General features: G+C 44.7%; 1 long non-coding RNA gene and 1 pseudogene across 1 annotated transcript; one reads left to right on the forward strand and one right to left on the reverse strand.

The window, feature by feature from the left end:
- LOC127922856 (calcium uniporter regulatory subunit MCUb, mitochondrial-like) overlaps positions 1 to 12,726 on the reverse strand; it is a 17,374-nt pseudogene extending 4,648 nt beyond the window's left edge.
- On the forward strand, positions 8,769 to 12,404 carry LOC127922857 (uncharacterized). Its single transcript, XR_008112661.1, has 4 exons — positions 8,769 to 8,818; positions 10,321 to 10,448; positions 12,013 to 12,076; positions 12,381 to 12,404. It is a non-coding gene; the product is annotated as an uncharacterized LOC127922857 (long non-coding RNA).
- Positions 12,727 to 14,725: the final 1,999 nt, after the last annotated feature.

The following is a 14,725-nucleotide window of genomic DNA, read 5'->3' on the forward strand; positions in this document are numbered from 1 at the left end:
CAGTGTCTGTCCGTCCGTCCGTCCGTCCGTCTGTCTGTCTACAGTATCTCCTCCAAAGGTCCCAGCTCCTGCTTCAGTGTATCCAGTCTGTCTGTCTGTCTGTCTACAGTACCTCCTCCAAAGGTCCCAGCTCCTGCTTCAGTGTATCCAGTCTGCGGAGAAGCTGAATCTGTCTCAGTAGCTGGTGTTCTGGCAGGTTGAGAGCTGAATGGAGCATGTGGACTACGGTCTTCATGTCATCTATACTGGTGGAATGTTCTGGAGACTCTGATAGGGGGAGGAGAGAGGAGGAGAGGAGAGATGAGCAGAGAGAGGAGCGGAGGAGAGAGGAGGAGAGGGAGGGAGGAGAGAGAAGCAGAGGGAGGAAAGAGGAAGAGAGGGGAGCAGAGGAGCAGTGGGAGGGAGGAGAGAGGAGCAGAAAGAAAGGATATAATATAAGAGAGAGAGAAGGAGAGGAGGAGCAGGGAGGGAGGGAGGAGAGGAGCGGAGAGAGGACCAGAGAGAGGAGAGGAGAGAGAAGCAGAGGGAGGAGAGAGGAGGAGAGGAGAGGAGAGAGGAGCAGTGGGAGGGAGGAGCAGAAAGAAAGGATGTTATATAAGAGAGAGAGGAGGAGAGGAGGAGCAGAGGGAGGGAGGGAGGAGAGGAGCAGAGGGAGGAGAGGAGAGGAGAGAGAAGCAGAGGGAGGGGAGAGGAGCAGAGTGAGGGAGGAGAGAGGAGAGGAGAGAGAAGCAGAGGGAGGAGAGAGGAGCAGAGGGAGGGAGGAGAGGAGCAGAGAGGAGGAGAGGAGAGAAGCAAAGGGAGGAGAGGGGAGCATAGGGAGGAGAGAGGAGCAGAGGGAGGAGAGAGGAGGAGGAGAGAGAAGCAGAGGGAGGAGAGGGGAGCCGAGGGAGGAGAGAGGAGCATAGGGAGGAGAGGAGCAGAGAGAGGAGAGAGGAGCATAGGGAGGAGAGGAGAGGAGGAGCAGAGAGAGGAGGAGAGGAGCAGAGGGGGGAGAGGAGAGAGGAGCAGAGAGAAAGGATATAAGGTTCCTGGCCAGTTGGGGAACGTTATTTTTATCAGTGACTTGTTAGGTTCTAGGGTTACTTCCATTAAAGGGGTTCTGTGACTTTCCACAGTAACGTTGTGACCCTTTGAACAGTGTGATGAGCTCCTGCTGTAAGTAACGTTGATCTTTGAACAGTGCGATGAGCTCCTGCTGTAAGTAACGTTGATCTTTGAACAGTGCGATGAGCTCCTGCTGTAAGTAACGTTGATCTTTGAACAGTGCGATGAGCTCCTGCTGTAAGTAACGTTGATCTTTGAACAGTGCGATGAGCTCCTGCTGTAAGTAACGTTGATCTTTGAACAGTGTGATGAGCTCCTGCTGTAAGTAACGTTGATCTTTGAACAGTGTGATGAGCTCCTGCTGTAAGTAATGTTGATCTTTGAACAGTGTGATGAGCTCCTGCTGTAAGTAACGTTGATCTTTGAACAGTGCGATGAGCTCCTGCTGTAAGTAACGTTGATCTTTGAACAGTGTGATGAGCTCCTGCTGTAAGTAACGTTGATCTTTGAACAGTGTGATGAGCTCCTGCTGTAAGTAACGTTGATCTTTGAACAGTGCGATGAGCTCCTGCTGTAAGTAACGTTGACCTTTGAACAGTCGCCACATCTCTATTTCCTCCAATCACAGGAGACCAAACCGAGTTTCCACCTGATACACAGATCAATACAAAAACACTGAAAGGGTTCACCTAGGGGTCATGATAGGGGCTTGATGAATTATAATAATTGATTATGCTAATGTTGTATTAGAAGGGGAGGGGTTATAAGACCCCTCCCTCTTTACATTTATAGGGTCCTACAGATGAACAATATATATATATATATATATATATTCATTATAGAGGTTTAGTATTTGTTCCACAGTTGATTTCTGGTCTCTTTGCCTCTAATAAAGATCGGTATCTGATCCCCATCTGAGAAATGCGTGACTGTGAAGACAGAACTCTGCAGGGGAGTGTCAGAGACAAGACACAAGTCAGACATTCCACTGTAAATCAACTTGGACATTTACTGCTGAGCTTTTAGACAGCGATAGAAAACACCAGTTTTTAGGGGTTGAGCAGGCGTGTTTTTTGGTCTCAGGAATGAAATATAATGACGTGGGCAGTGACGTCGCGAGGGCCGGATTCAGGGTCTAATAAAATAACTAAGGGACCTTTGATGCAGAACTTACTCTGATGCGTTATCTTCCTGATTGTCAAATTCTGTCTGCAATTACAATTAATAAAAGGTTTTTGAATTATTTAATTAAAGATATTGTCGTAATGCTAATTTCATCAATGAGCCAATGATTGACAAGGAACAAGGAGGAACGAACCTCAAAACACTCATCAGAAAACAGAATCAGCAAAAATCAGTGTTCTGTTTCACTGTTGCTGTTAGCAACAAACGACAATCTGTCCACTGTTTACCTCTGTCCTTGTTAACCCCCAAACTACAGCAGTCTGTCCCTGTTAACCTCTGTCCCTGTTAACCCCAAACTACAGCAGTCTGTCCCTGTTAACCTCTGTCCCTGTTAACCCCAAACTACAGCAGTCTGTCCCTGTTAACCTCTGTCCCTGTTAACCCCAAACTACAGCAGTCTGTCCCTGTTAACCCCAACCTACAGCAGTCTGTCCCTGTTAACCTCTGTCCCTGTTAACCCCAAACTACAGCAGTCTGTCCCTGTTAACCCCAACCTACAGCAGTCTGTCCCTGTTAACCCCAAACTACGGCAGTCTGTCCCTGTTAACCCCAAACTACGGCAGTCTGTCCCTGTTAACCCCAAACTACGGCAGTCTGTCCCTGTTAACCTCAAACTACAGCAGTCTGTCCCTGTTAACCCCAATCTACAGCAGTCTGTCCCTGTTAACCCCAAACTACAGCAGACTGTCACTGTTAACCCCAAACTACAGCAGTATGTCCTTGTTAACCCCAAACTACAGCAGTCTGTCCCTGTCCCTGTTAACCCCAAACTACAGCAGTCTGTCCCTGTTAACCCCAAACTACAGCAGTCTGTCCCTGTTAACCCCAAACTACAGCAGTCTGTCCCTGTTAACCCCAAACTACAGCAGTCTGTCCCTGTTAACCCCAAACTACAGCAGTCTGTCCCTGTTAACCCCAAACTACAGCAGTCTGTCCACTGTTAACACCAAACTACAGCAGTCTGTCCCTGTTAACCCCAAACTACAGCAGTCTGTCCCTGTTAACCCCAAACTACAGCAGTCTGTCCCTGTTAACCCCAAACTACAGCAGTCTGTCCCTGTTAACCCCAAACTACAGCAGTCTGTCCCTGTTAACCCCAAACTACAGCAGTCTGTCCCTGTTAACCCCAAACTACAGCAGTCTGTCCCTGTTAACCTCTGTCCCTGTTAACCCCCAAACTACAGCAGTCTGTCCCTGTCCCTGTTAACCCCAAACTACGGCAGTCTGTCCCTGTTAACCCCAAACTACAGCAGTCTGTCCCTGTTAACCCCAAACTACGGCAGTCTGTCCCTGTTAACCCCAAACTACAGCAGGCTGTCCCTGTTAACCCCAAACTACAGCAGTCTGTCCCTGTCCCTGTTAACCCCAAACTACGGCAGTCTGTCCCTGTTAACCCCAAACTACAGCAGTCTGTCCCTGTTAACCCCAAACTACGGCAGTCTGTCCCTGTTAACCCCAAACTACAGCAGTCTGTCCCCGTTAACCCCAAACTACAGCAGTCTGTCCCTGTTAACCCCAGACTACAGCAGTCTGTCCCTGTCCCTGTTAACCCCAAACTACAGCAGACTGTCCCTGTTAACCCCAAACTACAGCAGTCTGTCCCTGTTAACCCCAAACTACAGCAGTCTGTCCCTGTCCCTGTTAACCCCAAACTACAGCAGTCTGTCCCTGTCCCTGTTAACCCCAAAGTACAGCAGTCTGTCCCTGTTAACCCCCAAACTACAGCAGTCTGTCCCTGTTAACCCCAAACTACGGCAGTCTGTCCCTGTTAACCCCCAAACTACAGCAGTCTGTCCCTGTCCCTGTTAACCCCAAACTACAGCAGTCTGTCCCTGTTAACCCCAAAGTACAGCAGTCTGTCCCTGTTAACCCCAAACTACAGCAGTCTGTCCCTGTTAACCCCAAACTACAGCAGTCTGTCCCTGTTAACCCCAAACTACAGCAGTCTGTCCCTGTCCCTGTTAACCCCCAAACTACAGCAGTCTGTCCCTGTCCCTGTTAACCCCAAACTACAGCAGTCTGTCCCTGTTAACCCCAAACTACAGCAGTCTGTCCCTGTTAACCCCAAACTACAGCAGTCTGTCCCTGTCCCTGTTAACCCCAAACTACAGCAGTCTGTCCCTGTCCCTGTTAACCCCAAACTACAGCAGTCTGTCCCTGTTAACCCCAAACTACAGCAGTCTGTCCCTGTCCCTGTTAACCCCAAACTACAGCAGTCTGTCCCTGTCCCTGTTAACCCCAAACTACAGCAGTCTGTCCCTGTTAACCCCAAACTACAGCAGTCTGTCCCTGTCCCTGTTAACCCCAAACTACAGCAGTCTGTCCCTGTCCCTGTTAACCCCAAACTACAGCAGTCTGTCCCTGTTAACCCCAAACTACAGCAGTCTGTCCCTGTCCCTGTTAACCCCAAACTACAGCAGTCTGTCCCTGTTAACCCCAAACTACAGCAGTCTGTCCCTGTCCCTGTTAACCCCAAACTACAGCAGTCTGTCATGTACATTTGCATCATGTTGATTGGTCAAGAGAGTCCAGAGCAGAAACAGGAAGAGCGTGACGAAACATAGGAGAGATTTTATTTATTATTTATTTATTTATTTGTGCTAAGAAATTATATTTTTACAATTCCAATTAAATAATATTGTAAAAGCAGCGATTTGCATATTTTAAAAGCAAACTATTACTTAAAACACATATACACACCACACAACACCACACACTACACCACACAAACCCCACACCACACACCACACCACACACCACACCACATATACACACACCACACCACACCACACCACATATACACACACCACACCACATATACACACACACCACACCACATATACACACACCACACCACACCACACCACATATACACACACCACACCACATATACACACACACACCACACACACACACACCACACCACACACACACCACATATACACACACCACACACACACCACACACACACCACACACACACACACACACACCACACACACACCACACACAGAGTTCGGTACCTCTGCCCGGGAGTGTATCCTGTAGATGGTGCTGTTGATGAGGATCTGGAAGTCCTGATTGAGAACTGTGTCTATAGAGGTGCTAGAGCAAACCCTCTGTCCATCTGAGAGGAGGAGGGAGCGAGAGGAGCAGGAGGAAGATGAGGGGAGGGAGGGGAGAAAGAGGAGGAGGGGAGGAGTGGGAGGGGAGGAGGAGGGGAGGGAGAGGAGCAGGAGGAAGATGAGGGGAGGAGGGAGAGAGAGGAGGAGGGGAGGAGTGGGAGGGGAGGAGGAGGGGAGCGAGAGGAGCAGGAGGAAGATGAGGGGAGGGAGGGGAGGAGGGAGAGAGAGGAGGAGGGGAGGAGTGAGAGGGGAGGAGGAGGAGGGAGGAGGAAGATGAAGGGAGGGGGGAGGAGGGGAGAGAGAGGAGGAGGGGAGGAGTGGGAGGGGAGGAGGAGGGGAGGGAGATGAGGGGAGGAGGGGAGAGAGAGGAGGACGGGGGAGTGGGAGGGGAGGAGGAGGGGAGGGAGAGGAGCAAGATGAGGGGAAGGAGGGGAGGAGGGAGAGAGAGGAGGAGGGGAGGAGTGGGGGGAGGAGGGGAGAGAGAGGAGGAGGGGAGGAGTGGGAGGGGAGGAGGAGGGGAGGGAGAGGAGCAGGAGGAAGATGAGGGGAGGAGGAGGAGGAGGAGTGGGAGGGGAGGAGGAGGGGAGGGAGAGGAGCAGGAGGAAGATGAGGGGAGGGAGGGGAGGAGGGAGAGAGAGAGGAGGGGGAGGAGTGGGAGGGGAGGGAGAGGAGCAGGAGGAAGATGAGGGGAGGGAGGGGAGAGAGAGGAGGAGGGGAGGAGTGGGAGGGAGAGGAGCAGGAGGAAGATGAGGGGAGGGAGGGGAGGAGGGGAGAGAGAGGAGGAGGGGAGGGGTGGGAGGGGAGGAGGAGGGAGAGGAGCAGGAGGAAGATGAGGGGAGGAGGGGAGAGAGAGGAGGAGGGGAGGAGTGGGAGAGGAGGAGGAGGGGAGGGAGAGGAGCAGAAGGAAGATGAGGGGAGGGAGGGGAGGAGGGGAGAGAGAGGAGGAGGGGAGGAGGAGAGGGGAGGAGGAGGGGAGGGAGAGAAGACAAAAGGATGTTGTACTGTCAGAATAGGTTAGTAGAGATGTTGTACTGTCAGAATAGGTTATAGTGGAGATGTTGTACTGTCAGAATAGGTTAGTAGAGATGTTGTACTATCAGAACAGGTTATAGTGGAGATGTTGTACTGTCAGAATAGGTTAGTAGAGATGCTGTACTGTCAGAATAGGTTAGTAGAGATGTTGTACTGTCAGAATAGGTTATAGTAGAGATGTTGTACTGTCAGAATAGGTTATAGTAGAGATGTTGTACTGTCAGAATAGGTTATAGTAGAGATGTTGTACTGTCAGAATAGGTTAGTAGAGATGTTGTACTGTCAGAATAGGTTAGTGGAGATGTTGTACTGTCAGAATAGGTTATAGTGGAGATGTTGTACTGTCAGAATAGGTTATAGTAGAGATGTTGTACTGTCAGAATAGGTTATAGTAGAGATGTTGTACTGTCAGAATAGGTTATAGTAGAGATGTTGTACTGTCAGAATAGGTTAGTAGAGATGTTGTACTGTCAGAATAGGTTAGTGGAGATGTTGTACTGTCAGAATAGGTTAGTGGAGATGTTGTACTATCAGAACAGGTTATAGTGGAGATGTTGTACTGTCAGAATAGGTTAGTAGAGATGTTGTACTATCAGAATAGGTTAGTAGAGATGTTGTACTGTCAGAATAGGTTATAGTAGAGATGTTGTACTGTCAGAATAGGTTATAGTAGAGATGTTGTACTATCAGAATAGGTTATAGTGGAGATGTTGTACTGTCAGAATAGGTTAGTGGAGATGTTGTACTATCAGAATAGGTTAGTAGAGATGTTGTACTGTCAGAATAGGTTAGTAGAGATGTTGTACTGTCAGAATAGGTTATAGTAGAGATGTTGTACTGTCAGAATAGGTTAGTGGAGATGTTGTACTGTCAGAATAGGTTATAGTAGAGATGTTGTACTGTCAGAATAGGTTAGTGGAGATGTTGTACTGTCAGAATAGGTTATAGTGGAGATGTTGTACTATCAGAATAGGTTAGTGGAGATGTTGTACTGTCAGAATAGGTTAGTGGAGATGTTGTACTGTCAGAATAGGTTATAGTGGAGATGTTGTACTGTCAGAATAGGTTATAGTGGAGATGTTGTACTGTCAGAATAGGTTATAGTAGAGATGTTGTACTGTCAGAATAGGTTAGTGGAGATGTTGTACTGTCAGAATAGGTTATAGAGGAGATGTTGTACTGTCAGAATAGGTTATAGTGGAGATGTTGTACTGTCAGAATAGGTTATAGTGGAGATGTTGTACTGTCAGAATAGGTTATAGTGGAGATGTTGTACTGTCAGAATAGGTTATAGTAGAGATGTTGTACTGTCAGAATAGGTTATAGTAGAGATGTTGTACTGTCAGAATAGGTTAGTGGAGATGTTGTACTGTCAGAATAGGTTATAGTAGAGATGTTGTACTGTCAGAATAGGTTAGTGGAGATGTTGTACTGTCAGAATAGGTTAGTAGAGATGTTGTACTGTCAGAATAGGTTATAGTAGAGATGTTGTACTGTCAGAATAGGTTATAGTAGAGATGTTGTACTGTCAGAATAGGTTATAGTAGAGATGTTGTACTGTCAGAATAGGTTAGTAGAGATGTTGTACTGTCAGAATAGGTTAGTGGAGATGTTGTACTGTCAGAATAGGTTATAGTGGAGATGTTGTACTGTCAGAATAGGTTATAGTAGAGATGTTGTACTGTCAGAATAGGTTATAGTAGAGATGTTGTACTGTCAGAATAGGTTATAGTAGAGATGTTGTACTGTCAGAATAGGTTAGTAGAGATGTTGTACTGTCAGAATAGGTTATAGTAGAGATGTTGTACTATCAGAATAGGTTATAGTGGAGATGTTGTACTGTCAGAATAGGTTAGTGGAGATGTTGTACTATCAGAATAGGTTAGTAGAGATGTTGTACTGTCAGAATAGGTTAGTAGAGATGTTGTACTGTCAGAATAGGTTACAGTAGAGATGTTGTACTGTCAGAATAGGTTAGTGGAGATGTTGTACTGTCAGAATAGGTTATAGTAGAGATGTTGTACTGTCAGAATAGGTTAGTGGAGATGTTGTACTGTCAGAATAGGTTATAGTGGAGATGTTGTACTATCAGAATAGGTTAGTGGAGATGTTGTACTGTCAGAATAGGTTAGTGGAGATGTTGTACTGTCAGAATAGGTTAGTGGAGATGTTGTACTGTCAGAATAGGTTAGTGGAGATGTTGTACTGTCAGAATAGGTTAGTGGAGATGTTGTACTGTCAGAATAGGTTAGTGGAGATGTTGTACTGTCAGAATAGGTTAGTGGAGATGTTGTACTGTCAGAATAGGTTAGTGGAGATGTTGTACTGTCAGAATAGGTTATAGTGGAGATGTTGTACTGTCAGAATAGGTTATAGTGGAGATGTTGTACTGTCAGAATAGGTTATAGTAGAGATGTTGTACTGTCAGAATAGGTTATAGTAGAGATGTTGTACTGTCAGAATAGGTTATAGTAGAGATGTTGTACTGTCAGAATAGGTTATAGTGGAGATGTTGTACTGTCAGAATAGGTTATAGTAGAGATGTTGTACTGTCAGAATAGGTTATAGTAGAGATGTTGTACTGTCAGAATAGGTTAGTGGAGATGTTGTACTGTCAGAATAGGTTATAGTAGAGATGTTGTACTGTCAGAATAGGTTAGTGGAGATGTTGTACTGTCAGAATAGGTTATAGTGGAGATGTTGTACTGTCAGAATAGGTTATAGTAGAGATGTTGTACTGTCAGAATAGGTTAGTGGAGATGTTGTACTGTCAGAATAGGTTATAGTGGAGATGTTGTACTGTCAGAATAGGTTATAGTAGAGATGTTGTACTGTCAGAATAGGTTAGTGGAGATGTTGTACTGTCAGAATAGGTTATAGTGGAGATGTTGTACTGTCAGAATAGGTTATAGTGGAGATGTTGTACTGTCAGAATAGGTTATAGTAGAGATGTTGTACTGTCAGAATAGGTTAGTGGAGATGTTGTACTGTCAGAATAGGTTAGTAGAGATGTTGTACTGTCAGAACAGGTTAGTAGAGATGTTGTACTGTCAGAATAGGTTATAGTGGAGATGTTGTACTGTCAGAATAGGTTATAGTGGAGGTGTTGTACTGTCAGAATAGGTTATAGTAGAGATGTTGTACTGTCAGAATAGGTTATAGTAGAGATGTTGTACTGTCAGAATAGGTTAGTGGAGATGTTGTACTGTCAGAATAGGTTATAGTAGAGATGTTGTACTGTCAGAATAGGTTAGTGGAGATGTTGTACTGTCAGAATAGGTTATAGTGGAGATGTTGTACTGTCAGAATAGGTTATAGTGGAGATGTTGTACTGTCAGAATAGGTTAGTAGAGATGTTGTACTGTCAGAATAGGTTATAGTATAGATGTTGTACTGTCAGAATAGGTTATAGTGGAGATGTTGTACTGTCAGAATAGGTTATAGTAGAGATGTTGTACTATCAGAATAGGTTATAGTAGAGATGTTGTACTGTCAGAATAGGTTAGTGAAGATGTTGTACTATCAGAATAGGTTATAGTGGAGATGTTGTACTGTCAGAATAGGTTAGTAGAGATGTTGTACTGTCAGAATAGGTTATGGTGGAGATGTTGTACTGTCAGAATAGGTTAGTAGAGATGTTGTACTGTCAGAATAGGTTATAGTAGAGATGTTGTACTATCAGAATAGGTTATAGTATAGATGTTGTACTGTCAGAATAGGTTATAGTGGAGATGTTGTACTGTCAGAATAGGTTAGTGAAGATGTTGTACTATCAGAATAGGTTATAGTGGAGATGTTGTACTGTCAGAATAGGTTAGTAGAGATGTTGTACTGTCAGAATAGGTTATAGTGGAGATGTTGTACTGTCAGAATAGGTTAGTAGAGATGTTGTACTGTCAGAATAGGTTAGTAGAGATGTTGTACTGTCAGAATAGGTTATAGTAGAGATGTTGTACTGTCAGAATAGGTTATAGTAGAGATGTTGTACTGTCAGAATAGGTTATAGTAGAGATGTTGTACTGTCAGAATAGGTTATAGTGGAGATGTTGTACTGTCAGAATAGGTTATAGTGGAGATGTTGTACTGTCAGAATAGGTTAGTAGAGATGTTGTACTGTCAGAACAGGTTATAGTAGAGATGTTGTACTATCAGAATAGGTTATAGTGGAGATGTTGTACTGTCAGAATAGGTTAGTAGAGATGTTGTACTGTCAGAATAGGTTATAGTGGAGATGTTGTACTGTCAGAATAGGTTATAGTGGAGATGTTGTACTGTCAGAATAGGTTATAGTAGAGATGTTGTACTGTCAGAATAGGTTATAGTGGAGATGTTGTACTGTCAGAATAGGTTAGTAGAGATGTTGTACTATCAGAATAGGTTAGTAGAGATGTTGTACTGTCAGAATAGGTTAGTAGAGATGTTGTACTGTCAGAATAGGTTAGTAGAGATGTTGTACTGTCAGAACAGGTTAGTAGAGATGTTGTACTGTCAGAATAGGTTAGTAGAGATGTTGTACTGTCAGAATAGGTTATAGTAGAGATGTTGTACTGTCAGAATAGGTTATAGTGGAGATGTTGTACTGTCAGAATAGGTTATAGTGGAGATGTTGTACTGTCAGAATAGGTTATAGTAGAGATGTTGTACTGTCAGAATAGGTTATAGTGGAGATGTTGTACTGTCAGAATAGGTTAGTAGAGATGTTGTACTGTCAGAATAGGTTATAGTGGAGATGTTGTACTGTCAGAACAGGTTAGTGGAGATGTTGTACTGTCAGAATAGGTTAGTAGAGATGTTGTACTGTCAGAATAGGTTAGTGGAGATGTTGTACTGTCAGAACAGGTTAGTGGAGATGTTGTACTGTCAGAATAGGTTATAGTAGAGATGTTGTACTGTCAGAATAGGTTAGTGGAGATGTTGTACTGTCAGAATAGGTTAGTAGAGATGTTGTACTGTCAGAATAGGTTAGTAGAGATGTTGTACTGTCATAATAGGTTAGTAGAGATGTTGTACTGTCAGAATAGGTTATAGTGGAGATGTTGTACTGTCAGAATAGGTTAGTGGAGATGTTGTACTGTCAGAATAGGTTAGTAGAGATGTTGTACTGTCAGAACAGGTTAGTAGAGATGTTGTACTGTCAGAACAGGTTAGTGGAGATGTTGTACTGTCAGAATAGGTTAGTAGAGATGTTGTACTGTCAGAACAGGTTAGTAGAGATGTTGTACTGTCAGAACAGGTTAGTAGAGATGTTGTACTGTCAGAATAGGTTAGTAGAGATGTTGTACTGTCAGAATAGGTTAGTAGAGATGTTGTACTGTCAGAATAGGTTAGTAGAGATGTTGTACTGTCAGAACAGGTTAGTAGAGATGTTGTACTGTCAGAACAGGTTAGTAGAGATGTTGTACTGTCAGAACAGGTTAGTGGAGATGTTGTACTGTCAGAATAGGTTATAGTGGAGATGTTGTACTGTCAGAATAGGTTAGTAGAGATGTTGTACTGTCAGAATAGGTTATAGTAGAGATGTTGTACTGTCAGAACAGGTTAGTAGAGATGTTGTACTGTCAGAACAGGTTAGTAGAGATGTTGTACTGTCAGAATAGGTTAGTAGAGATGTTGTACTGTCAGAATAGGTTATAGTAGAGATGTTGTACTGTCAGAATAGGTTATAGTAGAGATGTTGTACTGTCAGAATAGGTTAGTAGAGATGTTGTACTGTCAGAATAGGTTATAGTGGAGATGTTGTACTGTCAGAATAGGTTAGTAGAGATGTTGTACTGTCAGAATAGGTTATAGTAGAGATGTTGTACTGTCAGAACAGGTTAGTAGAGATGTTGTACTGTCAGAACAGGTTAGTAGAGATGTTGTACTGTCAGAATAGGTTAGTAGAGATATTGTACTGTCAGAATAGGTTAGTAGAGATGTTGTACTGTCAGAACAGGTTAGTAGAGATGTTGTACTGTCAGAATAGGTTAGTAGAGATGTTGTACTGTCAGAACAGGTTAGTAGAGATGTTGATATTTTTACACGATGGTTGTGAATCCACAACTTAACAGATCTTGCCTGAGACCTGAAGACTTCTGTTAGTTCCTGGACCTAATGCCTCGGCTTTAGCTCAGCAGGCTAACGCAGTCTTGAATCCTGCAGAGGTGTGTGTGTGTTTATGTATGTGTGTTCACCTACCTGTGCTCAGTACAGCTGCGATAGCTACTCCAGGGTCCTCTCTCTGTATGTCTGACAGGAAGTCTGTTACTGTCATCAACATGGGTCGCAGACTGAACTGACACAACTCACTGCGGGAGGGCAGGGGAGAGACAACACTGGTCGTCCATACTTATACTGTACAGATATATCTGGAGAGGAGACGGAGAGCGGAGATTGGGGGTGGAGAGAGGAGACGGAGGGGGAGGAGAGAGAAGAGGGGGTGGAGAGAGAGAGACGGAGGGGAGGAGAGAGAAGGGGGGTGGAGAGAGAGGAGACGGGGGGAGGAGAGAGAAGAGGGGGTGGAGAGAGAGGAGACGGAGGGGAGGAGAGAGAAGAGGGGGTGGAGAGAGAGGAGACGGGGGGTGGAGAGAGAGGAGACGGAGGGGGAGGAGAGAGAAGAGGGGGGTGGAGAGAGAAGGGGGGTGGAGAGAGAAGGGGTGGAGAGAGAAGGGGGGAGAGAAGGGGGGGGGTGGAGAGAGGAGACAGAGGGGAGGAGAGAGAAGGGGGGTGGAGAGAGAGGAGACGGAGGGGGAGGAGAGAGAAGGGGGTGGAGAGAGAGGAGACGGAGGGGAGAGAGAGAAGAGGGGGGTGGAGAGAGAGGAGACGGAGGGGAGAGAAGGGAGGGGGTGGAGAGAGAGGAGACGGAGGGGGAGGAGAGAGGGGGGGTGGAGAGAGAAGAGACGGAGGGGGAGGAGAGAGAGGGGGGGGGAGAGAGAGGAGACGGAGGGGAGAGAAGGGAGGGGGTGAGAGAGAGGAGACGGAGGGGGAGGAGAGAGAAGGGGGGGGAGAGAGAGGAGACGGAGGGGGAGGAGAGAGAGAGGGGGGTGGAGAGAGAAGAGACGGAGGGGGAGGAGAGAGAGGGGGGTGGAGAGAGAGGAGACGGAGGGGAGAGAAGGGAGGGGGTGGGAGAGAGAGGAGACGGAGGGGGAGGAGAGAGAAGGGGGGTGGAGAGAGAGGAGACGGAGGGGAGGAGAGAGAGGAGTTACAGTTCATATAAGGAAATCAATTGACTGAAATAAATTGAGTCGGCCCTAATCTAATCTATGGATTTCACAGGACTGGGTTTTCATAAGAACATAAGAACATTTACATAAGTATTTACAGACGCTTTGACATTTTAAATTGAAAAAATGAATAATCATTTTAGAGTAAGGCTGTAACGTAACAACATGTGGAAAGAGTGAACGCTTCCGGAATACTTTCAAATGCGCTGTGTATATGTATATGTATATACCTCTTTAAGGAATACCTAGGATAGGATAAGTAATCCTTCTCACCCCCCCTTAAGATTTAGATGCACTATTGTAAAGTGGCTGTTCCACTGGATGTCATAAGGTGAATGCACCAATTTGTAAGTCGCTCTGGATAAGAGCGTCTGCTAAATGACTTAAATGTAAATGTATATATATATATATATATATATATATAAACATTCTATTGGTTGCAAGAATGTTGTAATATTTAAATTGAACAATTCTAATTTTGTAATCCGGCGTCATTTTGGGTATCAGCTCGTTAACCGCTACATTTACATTTTACATAATGGGTTAATCGGTGTCGTGGAATCGGGACATCGAACATCTCTTCCCAACTGTTATGCAAATATTATGCACAAAAATGTCAATTTTGGGGTCCTTTTATTCATCACAATTTTCTTTAACCAATTGGATCTGTTCCTTACTTCCCCCCACCCCCGTTCGCCTCTTCCATAGGTGAGGTAGTGCTGCTACATGTCCATATATTTTTGTTAGCGTAACGCCACCAGTCCTATTTATGATGTAATTTACAAAGATTATACCATTTAAGCATTTTTTCCCCAAAATATATATATTTTTATCAATCTGTATATTTGACTTGAACCATAATAATAATAATAATAATAATAATATTGGTTGTCTTTTCTGGTTGAACTGAAGTTTCAACACATTTTCTAATACTGGTTTTAAAAATAGCGATATTTTTGAGATTCCATTTTGAAATAACCTAAAGTGAGAGGTTGTAATCTGAATAAAAGAAAAAAAGGCTATTCTTGAACATGGGGGAGACATTCGTAATAATCTGCTAGAGAACCTGTTTGGATTTAAGTCTAACTTTTTGTATGACTGAAGCCTTTAGTAAGATGTCTAGTGTTTTACAATGTAA

The sequence above is a fragment of the Oncorhynchus keta genome, unplaced genomic scaffold (assembly GCF_023373465.1).
Source record: "Oncorhynchus keta strain PuntledgeMale-10-30-2019 unplaced genomic scaffold, Oket_V2 Un_contig_27428_pilon_pilon, whole genome shotgun sequence".
NCBI lineage: Eukaryota > Metazoa > Chordata > Actinopteri > Salmoniformes > Salmonidae > Oncorhynchus > Oncorhynchus keta.